We start from the raw sequence: 14,817 nt of genomic DNA on the forward strand, positions 1-14,817 counted from the left end.
ACTTCTTTACTTACCTTATCAGAATCTTTTTTGTTCAATTCTGTATCTTTAGGAGACTTTTCAGTTTCTGTTGAAGCCTCATCTTGCTCAAGATTTTTGGTTTGTTGCTCCCCTTGCTCATTTGTATCTTTTGTAGTCCTCTTTTTCATCCTTGGCTGCTCAAAAACTTCTTTTCCACTCCTTAAAGTCACAACATTCATCTGCTCCGCATTTGGATTCACCACAGTTTGGCTAGGCAACATTCCTGGTTGGTGTTGTTGCCCCATCAAACTCGCTAACTGACTCATTTGGCGTTTAAGGTTTTCAATTGCTTTGTCTGTTTTCTGTTGATGAGATTGAGTAGAGTTAGCTAAAGAAGCAATTAAATCCTCAAGAGACTTACTTGGAGCTTGTTGTTGTTGAGGCTGAAATGGTGTCTGCGGTCTTGCTTGAAAGAAGCCAGGTGGACGGTTATAGTTGTTGGGAACAAATTGTTGTCTGTTGTCTTGATTGTTCCACTTTAAGTGTGGATGATCGCGCCACCCTGCGTTATAGTTGTTGGAGTATGGATCATACTTTTGTCTTTGTTGCCCCTGAAACCCTCCTAACGCATTAGCTTTCTCAAGACCACCTTGATCCATTAACGAAGGGCACATATCTGTGGCATGTCCCATTATTGAACATACACCCCACACCTGTTTTGGAGCCACCATAACCTGTTGCACAAAGATTAGTCAAGTTAGCTAATTGTAATTCAATACTAGAGTTAGCACTTACCTCGTTAACTTTCTTAAGAGGTAGCTCATCTCTCCCTCCAAATTGTCGTGTGTTGCCAACAATGTTCTTTAATAATGCCTTAGCATTTGTTGGTGTCTTGTCCATGAATGCTCCTCCACTTGCTGCATCAAGCATTACACGATCAGTACCACACAATCCTTCATAAAAATATTGTATTAAAAGATGCTCTGAAATTTGATGATTAGGACAAGATGCAACCAAATGTGTGAATCGCTCATAGTAATCTCCAAAGGGCTCTCCATGTTGTTGTCGGATTGCACATATGTCTTTCCTTATGCTTGCAGCTTTTGTGGCCGGAAAATATTGCTCCAAGAATACTTGCTTCACCTGGTTCCATGTGTTCATCGATCCTGGAGGTAAATTGTAAAGCCACTCCTTTGCCTTAGCTTCTAATGTAAATGGGAATGCCCTCAACTTGACTTGCTCCTCATCCACATTGGCTGGTCTCATTCCCGAGCATACCACATGAAACTCCATGAGATGCTTGTTGGCATCCTCTGTTGAGAAGCCATGGAACTTAGGCAAGTAGTGAATCATGCCGGACTTAAGCTCAAATCCTCCTTCTGCATTTGGATATGTGATGCACAATGGTTGTTGATCCGTATTAGGCGTTGCCAACTCCCTCAAAGTACGGTTATCAGCCATGCCTTCTTGTGGTTCTTCCTCCTCTTCCGAACTCAAATGTGGTGGAGAAGATGGTGGTAAAGACATCGATGCACGCTTCTGCTTGATTGTTCCTCGAAGCTTTCGAAATGTTCGTTCAACCTCAGGATCGTAGGAAGCTAGATCAATGCTCTTGGACCTTCGAGTACGCATATACTACGAAGAGTGCCTGAAATAAAAACAAAAACAAAAACACTAATTAGACAAGAAAAGAAAACAATAAAAAATAAGTAATTAGAAATAACAATCCCCGGCGACACGGCGCCAAAAATTTGATATCCGTAGCTTTCCAAGCATATAAGGCTCATTCTCTAATTCATTCTGAGCTGTCCGCAACTTGCTTCCAAAGTCAGCTGACCTGCACAGGCAGTTTTGACGAATTTATTACTTAAAATTCCACTTGTGTTATTTTTCTTTTCTTTACTTGACAAATCTTACAAAACACAAAAACAAAGTAAATAACTCAAAAATATAAGGAACTAACTAAGAAAAGACAAGTGAATTTGATATAAAATATATATAAATATGAGCTTATCATATATAGGCTGGTTGGAGAATTGTAACTGTACCAACGTTGGTCTCGTGGACTGGGCGATTTGAAGGTTTTTCGATCGACCGACGAACCCGAACTGCTGGCATTACGCAAGTAATAATCCTCACTATAGAATGGTGCGTCAAATTCAAGACACTGTTTGACTGGGGCCGAGTCTTTTGCTTGTACCTGTGGGCCGAGTCTCTCAAACACTTAGCGTTGTGGACCGTCACTGAGTTCCTTTGGCAGTTTTATAGTGGTCGTGGATGGTGGGCCTGAAATTGGTGTCAAAGATGTCCTCTTTTTAGGTTCAACTTGTGTTTTACAGTGGTCTCATAAAACCATTGATTCATGAGTTTCTTCGGAACTAGAACCTGACATAAGTTCATCGATGGCCGGCCCTGAGGGCTCCGTAAGTGGTGCATTTGAAAATAAATCAATCTTCAGTCTTCGTTGACCATTCTGCTTATGGACATGCTGCACCGGGATGTATTCGGCCTTCCCTTTTCCCTTGTTTTAAGGGAGATGAGCATCCACCATACCAATTGTTGTCGAGGGGAAGGGATTGACGTCGACCGCCATCTGTTTCTCCAGGAATTTTAGCTTACCCTTCTCGATCCAATTTTGAATCGCATCTCGGAACACAACGCAATTATTGGTAGTATGCTTGTTTGAATTATGGTACTTGCAATATGTTTTGCCCTACAATTATTCGGCCTTAGGGATGTTGTGTCCTGGCCGAAGTTTGATGATCTTTGCTACCAACAATTGGTCGAAAATTGTATCGGCTTTGGTGATATCGAAAGTGTAAACTTTCAATGTTTTACTCATCTCCTCACGGTCGAGCGGGTCCTAGCATCTTTGGGACTAACTTGAGCTAACGCCTTGCAAACGTATGGTTTATCTATCACTATTTCAGCCGCGTCCACACTGGCGTACTGAGGGTCCTCGCTTTCGGCCAATGCATAACTAACCGTGGGATTCTTATATAATGGATGGTGACTTCGATATTTTTTCCTCTCGGAGCAAATAATCATACTGCTCAACGTGTTGAGCAAGTTCGTACATATCTCGAATATTCGCCCCCAGAAACTTCTTTTTGTATTCCACGTCCAAGTCGTTTAGGGCAATTCTGACGAATTCAACTTCAGGAAGAGGTACTCGGCACCAATTCCTGCCCGACTTGAACCTTGTTAAGTATTCCATTGGGGATTCGTCAGACGCTTAAGCCATCCTAGCCAACGATGAAACAAACATTTCCATCCCTGGTCGATATAATTGTTCATGGAATTTCTCAATCAATTCCTTCTAACTCTAGACGGAGTTTGGTGGGAGATTAATGTACCAAGCGAAAGCTGACCCTGACAGTGAAAAGTTGAATAGCCGTAGTTTATGGAAGTCACTATTGACGTCTCCACATTGCACCGTGAACCGAGCCACATGTTCTAACGAGGATAAGGACAATTCTCCGGCGAACAGACTGAAATCGGGGATCTTGAAACCTCTAAGGTATTCGAACCTTTCTACATAAGCTGGGTACGTGTGGATGAACTTTGGGAACTTCGGCCCTTTTTTTAGGGCCGAGTCGATCATTCTTTGGACCTCGATCATATTGACGAATGTTGTTCTTCTCCCTAGTTCAGTCCGTCAGATCTATTGCCTGATCCGCCTCTTTTCTCCAAGTCGATTGGTTGTAGCCGAGCGGACCCTTTCTCGGCTTGTACTGGAACATTTGCAAAAGAAGGCTGCTGAGGTTGGCCGACATGGCCATCTTCGAAGGCTTTACTGACCAATAGTTCAAGCATCCTGGTCTGTGTATCACTGTTGCTTCGTATTGCGTCTAGTAAATCTTTCATTTTCTGGCCAATCGACTGCTCGACCTGTCGATATTGTTCATAGAGTCGTCTTTGAAGAAACAACCTAATTGGCGGATCGGAACCCTCCTCACCATCTTCATCACAATCTTCCACTATTCCTTCAACAAAAATTCCTACCGTTTGGTTGGGAAGTTCTAGGTTGCGAGGCTGTCCACCGAGACAAATTTCCTTATCTCGGCGTGTCCACTTGTAGCCTCGAGCAGTGCAACAATGATCAGATTTTGCGCCTGAGGTAAATCTTGCCCAAGGCCTTGCGCTAGTAAGTTAGTTGTTGACTTTCCCATGATTGTTTTCTTTTTTACGGACCGTGTCTCAATGGTCATGAACTCCGAAGGTCTAGCACAAGGTCCCACTGGGCATGCCAAAATGTTGACCCTAAAAATTACAAAACCTACGTGGCGCATAGGTCGAGTAACTAATAAGCTAACTACGTCCTTCGGTTGAATGCGGGACGTGCTAACTCGTCGACTGAGCTCGGCCGAGGAGTAAAATTTGTTGATGTTGCGTTGAGCGCGTTGCTGACTTCTTTATCTTGCGACTGGCCGAGGAAGGAACAAATCTCGGCCTCTGGATTCTCTAACCTGAAGACAAGGCTGCTAATTCTGCGAAGTTCACAAATCGTCGACGTCTGATTCGATCACCATGATTATATTCGTAAGAGTATAAGCACGTCGAATCGACACCAGACTATACGGACACAAATATTCAAAGGTGATGTATGTCTTGATGGTGAATGTAGTTCGGCTGTCAGAATGCCGAACTCTGAAACTCACTCGTGAGTATCTAATCATAAAATCACTCGACGTCCAATACGCCGAATGGCGTAGCTCGTAACACCTTACTTCGCCGAGAAGGCTAATAAGATGACCTCTGCCAACAAGGATTCGAAAACCCTTCTCAGCTGAGACTTGGATAGGTAATCAGTCGGCCTCGACGCAGTGCTGTTTATCCAAACTGAAGGTGCTCCTCGGTCGGTTGATTCTACGGCAATAGTGCTGTTTATCCAAACTAAATGTGTTTGCCGATTACCTCCATAGTGCTGTTAATCCAAACTGAAGGTGTGTCGACGAGAAAAAGAAAATAAAAATCTCAAGCTGTTTGAGAGGTTTTGCGCAGGGCAATTGTGTGTTGAATTGAAGGTCCCCAATTGTTGCATGATGTCTTGTATTTATAGCACCAACTCCTCGAGATTGAAATAAACTCATATCCGGACTAGGATTCCTTGTTTTGTTCCAACTTTGCTTCGAACAATCCTACTTCCACTAGGACTTTGAACTCACCCCTTTTCAGGGCTTTATTCATTGTTGGCCGATAATCCTAATTGCACTAGGACTTCCTCGACCCCTTTTCTTATCTGAACTACTCCTTCTTGTGATAGGACTCGACCACCCCTACTGAAGGGCCTGGAATCACCACAACCCATAGTACTTCTGACACGGCTTTAGGCCGAGCACAAATCTACACTCGGCCCAACAATATTATTTTGGGCCTAAACAATTGTACGGCGTCGGTTACATTTTTTTCTTCAAGTTGTTATGACCAAATAATGATGATATGTTTTAATACATTGGTCCAAAACGAAGATGAACAACATCTACATACAAAAACATAAAGTTACTTGTAATGTGAAATATCGGTACCAAATCATGGTATCTTTAATCACGGATGCTAATTTTCAAACACAACGAATTTCCTTCTTAATTGAAAACCCAAATCTGCTTAAAATAAAACAAAATGACATCACAGGCCATGAGAAGATAGAAATGACTTCAAAAGTTTGAGCTACACCACTCCACCTATTCCTCTTCCGTTGGGGAAGCCCTGAATTGGAGTTATTTGGTAGTTCTTTTCTTTCTTTTTCTTGGGTTTCTTTTATTCTTTTTAAACACAAAATGCTTATCTACTGGCTGTTTTGATTATTTCATACTTGCTAAAACATTTTCTTTTTTCACCTACAAACCGAATTATAATTTTTGGAAAAATGAATCAGGCCTCACCAAAGTGTAAACATAATGTAAAGAAGGAAAAAAAAAGTTAAATTCAACCCCTTGCGAATTTCAGAAAGTCCATTTAAAGTCAATTTTAATTGAAATAAAGGAAAGAAGAGCCGAAGAGAAGTTGTACTCGAGAAAGAGCGTAACCTTGTCCACTGGGATGAACCTACTATACTCTACAGTTTCGCTAATCTGAACAGTTGCAACTTAACGAATTCCCTAGTATACAAACAACATACAAATCAAAAGGCGAAAAACTGAATGTCAACAAATATACAATGTTAAAAAATCGAACCTCTGAATGCTTAGAATCCATGTCAGAATCAATTATATTGACAATAAGAAAATCGAAAATTTAATATGTGGGAGAACCGAAAATTCGAACAATCAAGAGAATTAACCTGTTAAGATGACTGTTTCGACAAAGCTTTGTGGAGTCGAAGATAGAGCAAACCTACATCAAATTAGACAAATAATACAATAAAAATTAGTTCAAGTACACACTCTTATAAACAAAGTAGCAAAAGCTTGATGATAGGCAAGCGTTCATGGTTGCGATGGTTATAGTTGCTTGAGCTGGTGATAGTATTGAATCATATGTCTTATGTGAAGTTGAGATTATTGTAGCTGTGTAATTAGCAGGTAGGTTTATGTTTAAAACCTGCTTCTATGAAATTTTCTGTTCTGCACGTTGCTCACTGGAGTTTTGTTCCGTTACATGTGGTTGGTTTGGTTACTTTGGTTACCCGTACGTTTACACTTGAAACAAAATTCAATAAGAAAAACGTAGGAATGTAAGTATGAAATTCTTCGATGGAAATTTAAATTGCAGAAAAAACCTTGAATTTTCCAAACTGGAGTGAAGAAAGAGAAGGGAGAAGTCGCCGAGAATTATCGTTTTGTTCCGTTTAGGGTTTCAGAGAGCAAGGGAGGAGGTCTTCATGGCAACAATTTTATTGATGTCACTATAAATCGAAGCATAAACCCTACAAACTTCCATTACAGGTAGGAGGGGTTACATGTGCTGTGAAAATTTTGACAGTGAAAATTTTTTTCCGTAAAATCGATAGGAAAACAGGTGACTGAATGGAAGAAAGAAAAAAGGCCAATCACATATTCAAAAGGAAACGACATTTATCGTACCTTTGTCAACCTTCTCATCTTTGAGCTTTGGAAACTGAAATTGCATTTACTTTTAGACCAAATTGCGATGAAAACCCAATGAGGGCAATCACTGATCAAAACCCTTTTGTCATGACGAAGATCAGAATATTGTAACTGCCTAAATGTAGCCAGATAATTTATGATAAAAGGTTCTGGGAATTTAAAAAATGAACGTGATGATTCTTTTCCCACTTTTTTATTTCTTTTCAATTTTTCCTCTTCTAACTAAAATAAAATTCTCCACGGTTTTCCTCTTTTATCTAAAATTCTTCTCTCTCCCTTTTTTTATCCTTCTTTTAGCATTCCCAATAATGCTTTTTTTTATTTCCTTTTTTCTTTTAACTAAAATTCTTTTTAGCTTTTCCAATAATTTGGATTTTTAATTATGTTTTATTGCAAATTTTTTTTGTGACAAAAGTATCCTTGCTATTTTGTTTCTATTATTTCAATCAGTTGTAGATTTTTTTTCGTTTTAGGGACATTGTTGTCCAACTATTTTTGGTGAAGTTTGGGACACCAAAGTTGGCTTCTCATATTCTATTAGTAAAGACTAGCGTTCATGCAGGCGCTCACGCGTGTGCAAAAGGCATTTTTTTGAATCATGGCGTGTTGCGCACGACTTACACATTTTAAATGTATTTATATGTGTGAACTGCTTCAATATTCTTTTTTTTATGACAAAAAGAAAGTAAAATATTTGGACTAAATGAATAATATTAGACCATGCTTGAAGAAACCCCTCATAAACCAATCAAAGCAGCTGAATCCACATAATAAAATCGATCTTTCAATTTCCATCTACATGTTTTTGAACTTACAATAAAAATAGAGAAAATAATATTTAATAAACGGCTAATTCAATTACATTATTACTAGCCCATTGTGAGAATAAGCCCACATTCTCCCCCTTAGTGTAATAACATAGTTTGTACAAAAAAAAAGATCATTTGACAACTAATTGAATCACATTATTATGTATGTGCGAAAAGGCCTTTTTTTTATAATCGGCACTAAGCGCCTCTTAAGTGTTTAAAAATAGAGAAAATAATATTTAATAAACAACTGATTGAATCACATTATTTCTAGTCTATTGTGAGGTACTAATTATAAAAATTAAAAATTAAAAAAAAACTGTAAAAAAAAAATTAATTATTAGATAACACTGCTTGTATGATGAAAATGCCCCTGTATTATTTGATGCATTAATTTGGGTTGCTTTTGAACTTTTTTGTCTTGGGGGCATTTTTGTCCAAATTTTTTGGTAAAGCCATGACCCCAAATTAGGGTTGCTAGCCTTATATATAAAGATTAGTAACGATTGTTGTCCAATTATTTTTTGGTGAAGCTTGGGATACTGAAGTTGGCTTCTCACATTCTACTAGTAAAGATAAGATGGTATTATATAAAAAAAATTTACAAATGAGAGGATATTCTAACTAAATTGTGGATTGTGAATTTGACGTGACTCAATTTGTAATCCGTACAAGCATCGTTATTGTTTTTTTTTCTTAAGGGGAACAAATGGTGACAAATCACGGTTATCCACCTCTTTCGGTCCCGGAGAGGCTATTGTTAAAAAAACACTTTTTTCTAAGGAACAATATCCCTTGACATTTAGTTGCACTTTTAATCAAACTTTTTAAATATTGTTGTTTTGATCAATTTTGCCTGTTAAAAATCTATAATGTCCTTCATAATTTTTTTTTTTTGGTCAACATATTATTCATTGGTCATAAACCATCAAAAACACAACAATAACCTAATGACACTTAACAACACTCTCATATCCGGTCTTTGATTGCTCCACCTTGACTAATCGAATTTAGAGCAGTGATAAACATTTGGAACACCATGCAAGTAGTTGATAAACTTTCGGTGGCCCCACCTCTCATGTCCATTCTTATTCTTCTTCAATTTTCGATTTTGAAATTTTGTTGTGGTGGTTGGGGAATGAAGAAGAGAGTTCTTATGTAACGTCCCGTTCCCAAAAACTACGGTTTTTATAATTTTAAAATGTGAAATTTTGAAAATGCCCTTCGAGGCAAATGCATTTACTTTTGTTGACCTCCTTGTCGAGTCACGTAAGATCTATTTTCTTGGCATATCCTTGTAGTACTCATCGCTACGAACGCGTAGACACAAACGGAACGTGATTTGGAGTTATAACGAAGAAGTTATGGGCAAGTAAAAATAGGGATAAAATAGTCATTTAAATATTTTCTGGAATGCTCCAAATTTTTGGAGCAAAATCTGGAAAGCCATGTGTGTGGCCCAGATTAAAGGGAAGAAAAGATGGGCGGTGGAGATGAAATATAAAGGAGAGAAAGGAGGGGCAGGATGCCCAATCAAAAAGAAGGGAGAGAAGAGAGTGACCAATGGGGGAGAAAAGAAATGAGGGGAAAGGAGATAGTGGAGAAGCACTGGATCACCCTTGACCTAGTTCCTCCCCGTCAACCCAACCTGTTCCGCGCTCTTTTCTGGAATGCTCCAAATTTTTCCGTCAAATCGCAGCCATCCACCACCTGGAAAACATTCCATGATCTCCCATCTTCCATGTCCAATCAAATTTCACTAGATTTAGCCTTGATTCCGTGAAGAATGGAACCCATGGGTTCTGGGGGTGCCAAGGCAGAAATCCGACAATTGTGAAGCTAACTCCGTCAAACACCACCACCAATAGACTCTCCTCAACCTCAGGAACAAAGCCCATGCATTGGTTGGGGCATCAGAGCTTGTTTGGAGTCAAATCAAAACCACCCATTGCTAGGGTTTTCGATAGGTTTATGGCGATTTGAGGCTTTTTCTGGTCAAATTGGACTTGGTTACAGGTATGAAACTTTCTCTACTCATTGAGATCTTCATTTCCATAAAATTTGAGAACTTTTAGAAATAGTTGATTTTTCTGGCGAGTCGGGGCGGCCGACCGCCGTGTGAGGCGGCGCGTGGGCCGAGACCCCACCTGACATTCGTAAGCTAAGTCTGATACTCCAATTGCATAGGTAAAGTCCGACTAATGAAATTCCATTGTTTGGGTACAATTTCGCTAAGGTCCACCAAACTTTAGTAGTTTATTATTCATAATATTTGGGGACAATAAGAGCTGACGGATAGGGAATCCGACATGCGGATCTTCCCGAATTGGATTCCTAAGTTCGTAAAATAAAATGTTGACCACCACTTGAATTTACAATTGGCAAAGATCCGACCATTGGGTCGTAATGAAACTTAAGTAGGATGTTTTAGAAGTATAATATGGATCTTTGGAAGTTACAGATCGGAAATCTGTGATTCGGATCTTCCGGATCGAGTTATGTAGGGTTGTGGACCCTACCGTCGATCTTTAATCGACGGTTGACTTTTGGTTAATGGGTCTCAAATCATTCTAGAACGTCTTTGGGGAATGTGTTTTATGTAAGTTACGTATTCTATCAGTAAGAATTCAGAGACGTGACTGAATATTTGTTCTAGGCGACGATCGTTCGTGATGCCTCGATATTCGTGCTAGGGAGTTATAGCTCAGACCTCAGGTGAATGGGTCTTTTTCCTTTCTATAGTGTGTGTGTGTGTATATATATACATATATAAACTTTACTATTTCCAGAAATGTTTTTATATGGAACTATGCTTTGCTTGCCATGATGTAAATAAGTTACATTTTAAATATTGCATTGTTACACTTGTGAATTGTATTGTGTGATGTTGCGGAGACTTAGGTAAGCTTCAAGTGAGTATTATGTGATTGAATGTGTTGTATTTCATTGGTATGCACACATTTATCTAGAGCTCATCATGGTTGCACCTCGGTATTAGTGCTCCCGCCCAGGGTTAAGGCCAGCCTTCACATGATTGTTCACCTCCTACACCACACGCTCACCTTGGATCCAAGTCTAGTGGCAGCCTATCATATAGACCACAATAGGTGGTTCCAACTCGTAGGTGACCTGCGAATTATCGCACAGCCTTTATATGATCGTAACACTTGAGCGTACATATTTATACCCAACATATCGTACATGTCATACTAGGTGACTCCGACTTGTGTGCTGGCCTAGATTGATGAGCTACAGGTCCAGTCGTACAGGTCATGTTAGGTGACTCCGACTGGCATACTATTTTATATTGGTTTCACACCTAGCTTACATTTATTATTGCTAAGATATTATGACATGGCATACTTCAGTTTTCACTGCTCTTGTGCATTGGTTTTTATATCTACATAGTAGTATTATTTTTTGGAAACTATACGGGTTTTACGGTGAGGGGTTATAATGCTTTCAATAAGTTTTTTTTATTAAAACTTTATTTAGGCCTACTCACCCTTGTTTTTTGCCCCTCCAGGTGTTAGTAGCAGAGTTTTTGTACCGACAAGGATTATTGGCAAATCTTAGTGTAGGCGATTATCATCGATAGTATAATTCTCACCCTATTTTATTGTACTATACTTATGCTCTGTCATCATGTGTGAATTTGGTTCATTCCCGCTCACATCGCACTCTTGTATTTAGGTAGTTTTAGGTTTATATTTATTCACATTTTCCACATCACTACACATTATGGCTTCGTCACCTTCCTGGTGTCGGCCTACACAACTCGATTCGAAGTCTTAGTTGACATTCCGGGTCGGGGTGTGTCATCTTAAGTGATTGTTGTGGCTGTGGTGATTCGAAATCAAAAAATGGGGGTGTTCGTTGGAGTATCGTTAGGATGTTATCAAACTATTATTGTGGTTGTGTTGGTTCAAAATCTTAAAAGGGGGAGTATTGTTTGAGTGTCGTTGTGGCGTCATCAGATTGTTGTTATGGTTGTGTTTGTTCAAAATCATAAAAGTGAGTATCGTTGCAGTGTCGTAGTGGCGTCATCAGATTGTTGCAATGATGGTTTAGAATGATAAAAATTTTGGTTTAAATAAATTGAAAATGTAAGTCCTTTTTTATTAAATGGGGTTCTTTGAAAATGATTTTTGGTTGTTTAAAAATCATTGGAGTCAAAGTTGTGGAGTTGTTGTGATATTGTTGTCTTAAGTGGTGGTTCAACATAAAAAAAGGGGAGTGTTGTTGAGTGTCGTTAGGGTGTCACTGCTATTTTGCTCCCTTTCTAATTAGTGAAAAGCAATATGGACATTTTACAAAAAAATTTGATCAAAAGAATTTTAGAAGAGTAATGTCATTCATACCATGTTTTTGTACCACATTTTATTGTGCTATACGAGGAGTCTTTCTCCTTCCTTTCCTTGGGTTTTGCAAATTTTTCAAATGATGTGGCTGTCCACATTAGATGCCACCTAAGGTGGTATAGAAATGTGGTATAAAAACATAGTATGAATAACATTACTCTTTTTAGAAAGTGTGGTCAAAAGTGCAACCAAATGTCAAAACATGTCTATTAAGCTGATTGCCCTATGAAATAACTCATTTTCCATGATTTTACAGTTTAGTCAACCTCAAAAATACAATAAACATGCGTGTGAATTATGAATGTAGAATCAATGAGACTCAGTATGATTTGAATATGTTTGAGCCTTTGTAGGAAACAACACTAAGATGTATATCACATAAGGGTAATGTTAGAGAGACTAAATTTGTAGATAAAATTTTATAAACTAAATAACATGAAAGTTGATGATTGGATTATTACTTAAGTGTTGATTAATGTGTTTATTTCTTATTGATGACACATTATTTAATAATTTACAAATTTAGTCTACCTATCATTATGGATCACCACACAAAAAAAAGCTTGCAGGGACGCTATGAAGGTTGTACGCTCCATTTTTCTTAACATGTATGAAAGAAAATCTGTACGATGAGAGAAATATGGAACACTAATTGACCAAAAACTAGCCAAGAAACATTTTACAAGGTAGGTCTTATAACACTCTGACTTAAAACCCCGTTGTGGGTGTGTAAACATTATTAATTTATTTTAAATAAATATATATTTTATGACCTTAATTACAAATGACTAGCACCATCATGTAGCCACATCATTAGATTAGATGATTTAGACGATATGGGATGACTGATGTTGCATAAGTCACCTCACTGATGTTGCATATGGATATTAGACGATATGGGGTGACTGATGCTGCATAAGTCACCCTATTGATGCTGCATATTAGACGATATGGGGTGATTGATGCTGCATATGAATGATGCTACATAAGCCACCCCACTGATGCTACGTATAGATATTAGACGATATGGGGTGACTGATGCTGCCAGATTTTATGTTCCCTCTTTCCATGGGATTATCTATTAAGTCTAATCCCTTAATTTAAGGAAGATTAACATCTAGATGACTTGTTGATCGTTGTGTGCTAGCTACTTGTTGCGCTCCCTTAATTTAAGGAGTGACATCTTTAGGGTTTACCGGGTTAGTAAGATTTGTCAAGGTAAGGTTGCTTGTAACCTTCTACCTCATTATATATCCCCCCTTGTACATTCAATCAATCCATGAAAAATACATTGAAACTTAAAGCTAAAATTTCCATATGGTATCAGAGCAGGTTCTTTCGTAACATGTCTCTGCCATTCTTGCTGCTGCGTTATTCCTTTCATTTTTAAGCCATGGCTAAAGAAAGTTCAGTAAATCGCGATGAAGAAACTCAGCATAGCCTCTCCCCAAATTTCTCAGACGTTGAGGTTAACACCAATCAACATCTGTGTTCAATTCTCTTAAACGAGTTCAATTATCTTCCTTGGTCTTGAGCTGTTTCACTAGCTCTCAGAGGCAGAGGGAAATTAGGGTTTGTTAATGGAAGCATAGTGGCTCCAGATAACTCCTTGTCAACATACAGTGCATGGCTTTGCAAGGATCAACTTGTCATGTCCTTACTCTTCAACATCATGGAGAAACATGTTGCTGAGATTTTCAACTATTACAATTCGTCACTTGATCTTCGGAAAGCCTTGCAGGATATGTATGGAAATCAAAACAATTATGCACGAGTTTTTCAACTTAAGAATGACATTTTTAGTGCCCAACAAGAAGGAAAGGCATTTGTTCAACACCTTAGGAGTCTCAAGGCCATGTGGAATGAGTTGGATATTTATCTCCTTCATACCATAGACCCTACCACTCTCCTGAAACGAGCTGAGGAAGACAGAATCTATCAGCTGTTAGGGAGTTCGAACTTTGAATACAAGGACCTAAGGAGTCACATATTGATGAGTCAAGAATTGCCCACCTTCAACAATGCATGTGCAATTATTCAACGAGAAGAAGCAAGGAAAAAAGTAATGACTGCTGAGCACATATCAAGATTGATTGAGGCTTGTGCATATGCCTTAAACTACAAGAACTCAGAGGCAAAGGGGTACAAGGGAAGAAATACACACCCAAAATGCAAATACTGCAATGATGTTGGTCATGTGGAAGACAAGTGTTGGGAACTTCATCCTGAACTCAAGCCTAAATTTAGCAAAGATGAGAACATGATACCAAGACCCTCACAACAATTTCACTCTCACTCAACTTGCTAATGCTCACTCTCCTACTGTCTCACATGGATTCATGGAATTCACTGCCAACCCATTGTCACTCATCAATGAATTTGCAGCCTATCTTCAAAGTAAGGAACATGGAGGAGGTTCACAAGCTCAAGGCAAGGATGAGAGCAATCATACAACTATGTTGGGACAATTTGCCGGCTTTCTTGCTGGAAATAAGAAGGTATCACGAGAGGAAGCACCAGGTATACTCAAAACCTTCACTACTGCCCTATTGACTAGTACTGAAAATGATTGTTGGGTAATAGATTCAGGCGCCACAGATCATATGACAAACAAAGTCACAAACTTGCATCATTTTA

At 38.8% G+C, this 14,817-nt stretch overlaps 1 pseudogene; it reads left to right on the plus strand.

The window, feature by feature from the left end:
- The first annotated feature begins 13,573 nt into the window (after positions 1-13,573).
- Positions 13,574-14,488, plus strand: LOC137728177 (uncharacterized; annotated as a pseudogene).
- Positions 14,489-14,817: the final 329 nt, after the last annotated feature.

Source organism: Pyrus communis, chromosome 3 (assembly GCF_963583255.1).
Source record: "Pyrus communis chromosome 3, drPyrComm1.1, whole genome shotgun sequence".
NCBI lineage: Eukaryota > Viridiplantae > Streptophyta > Magnoliopsida > Rosales > Rosaceae > Pyrus > Pyrus communis.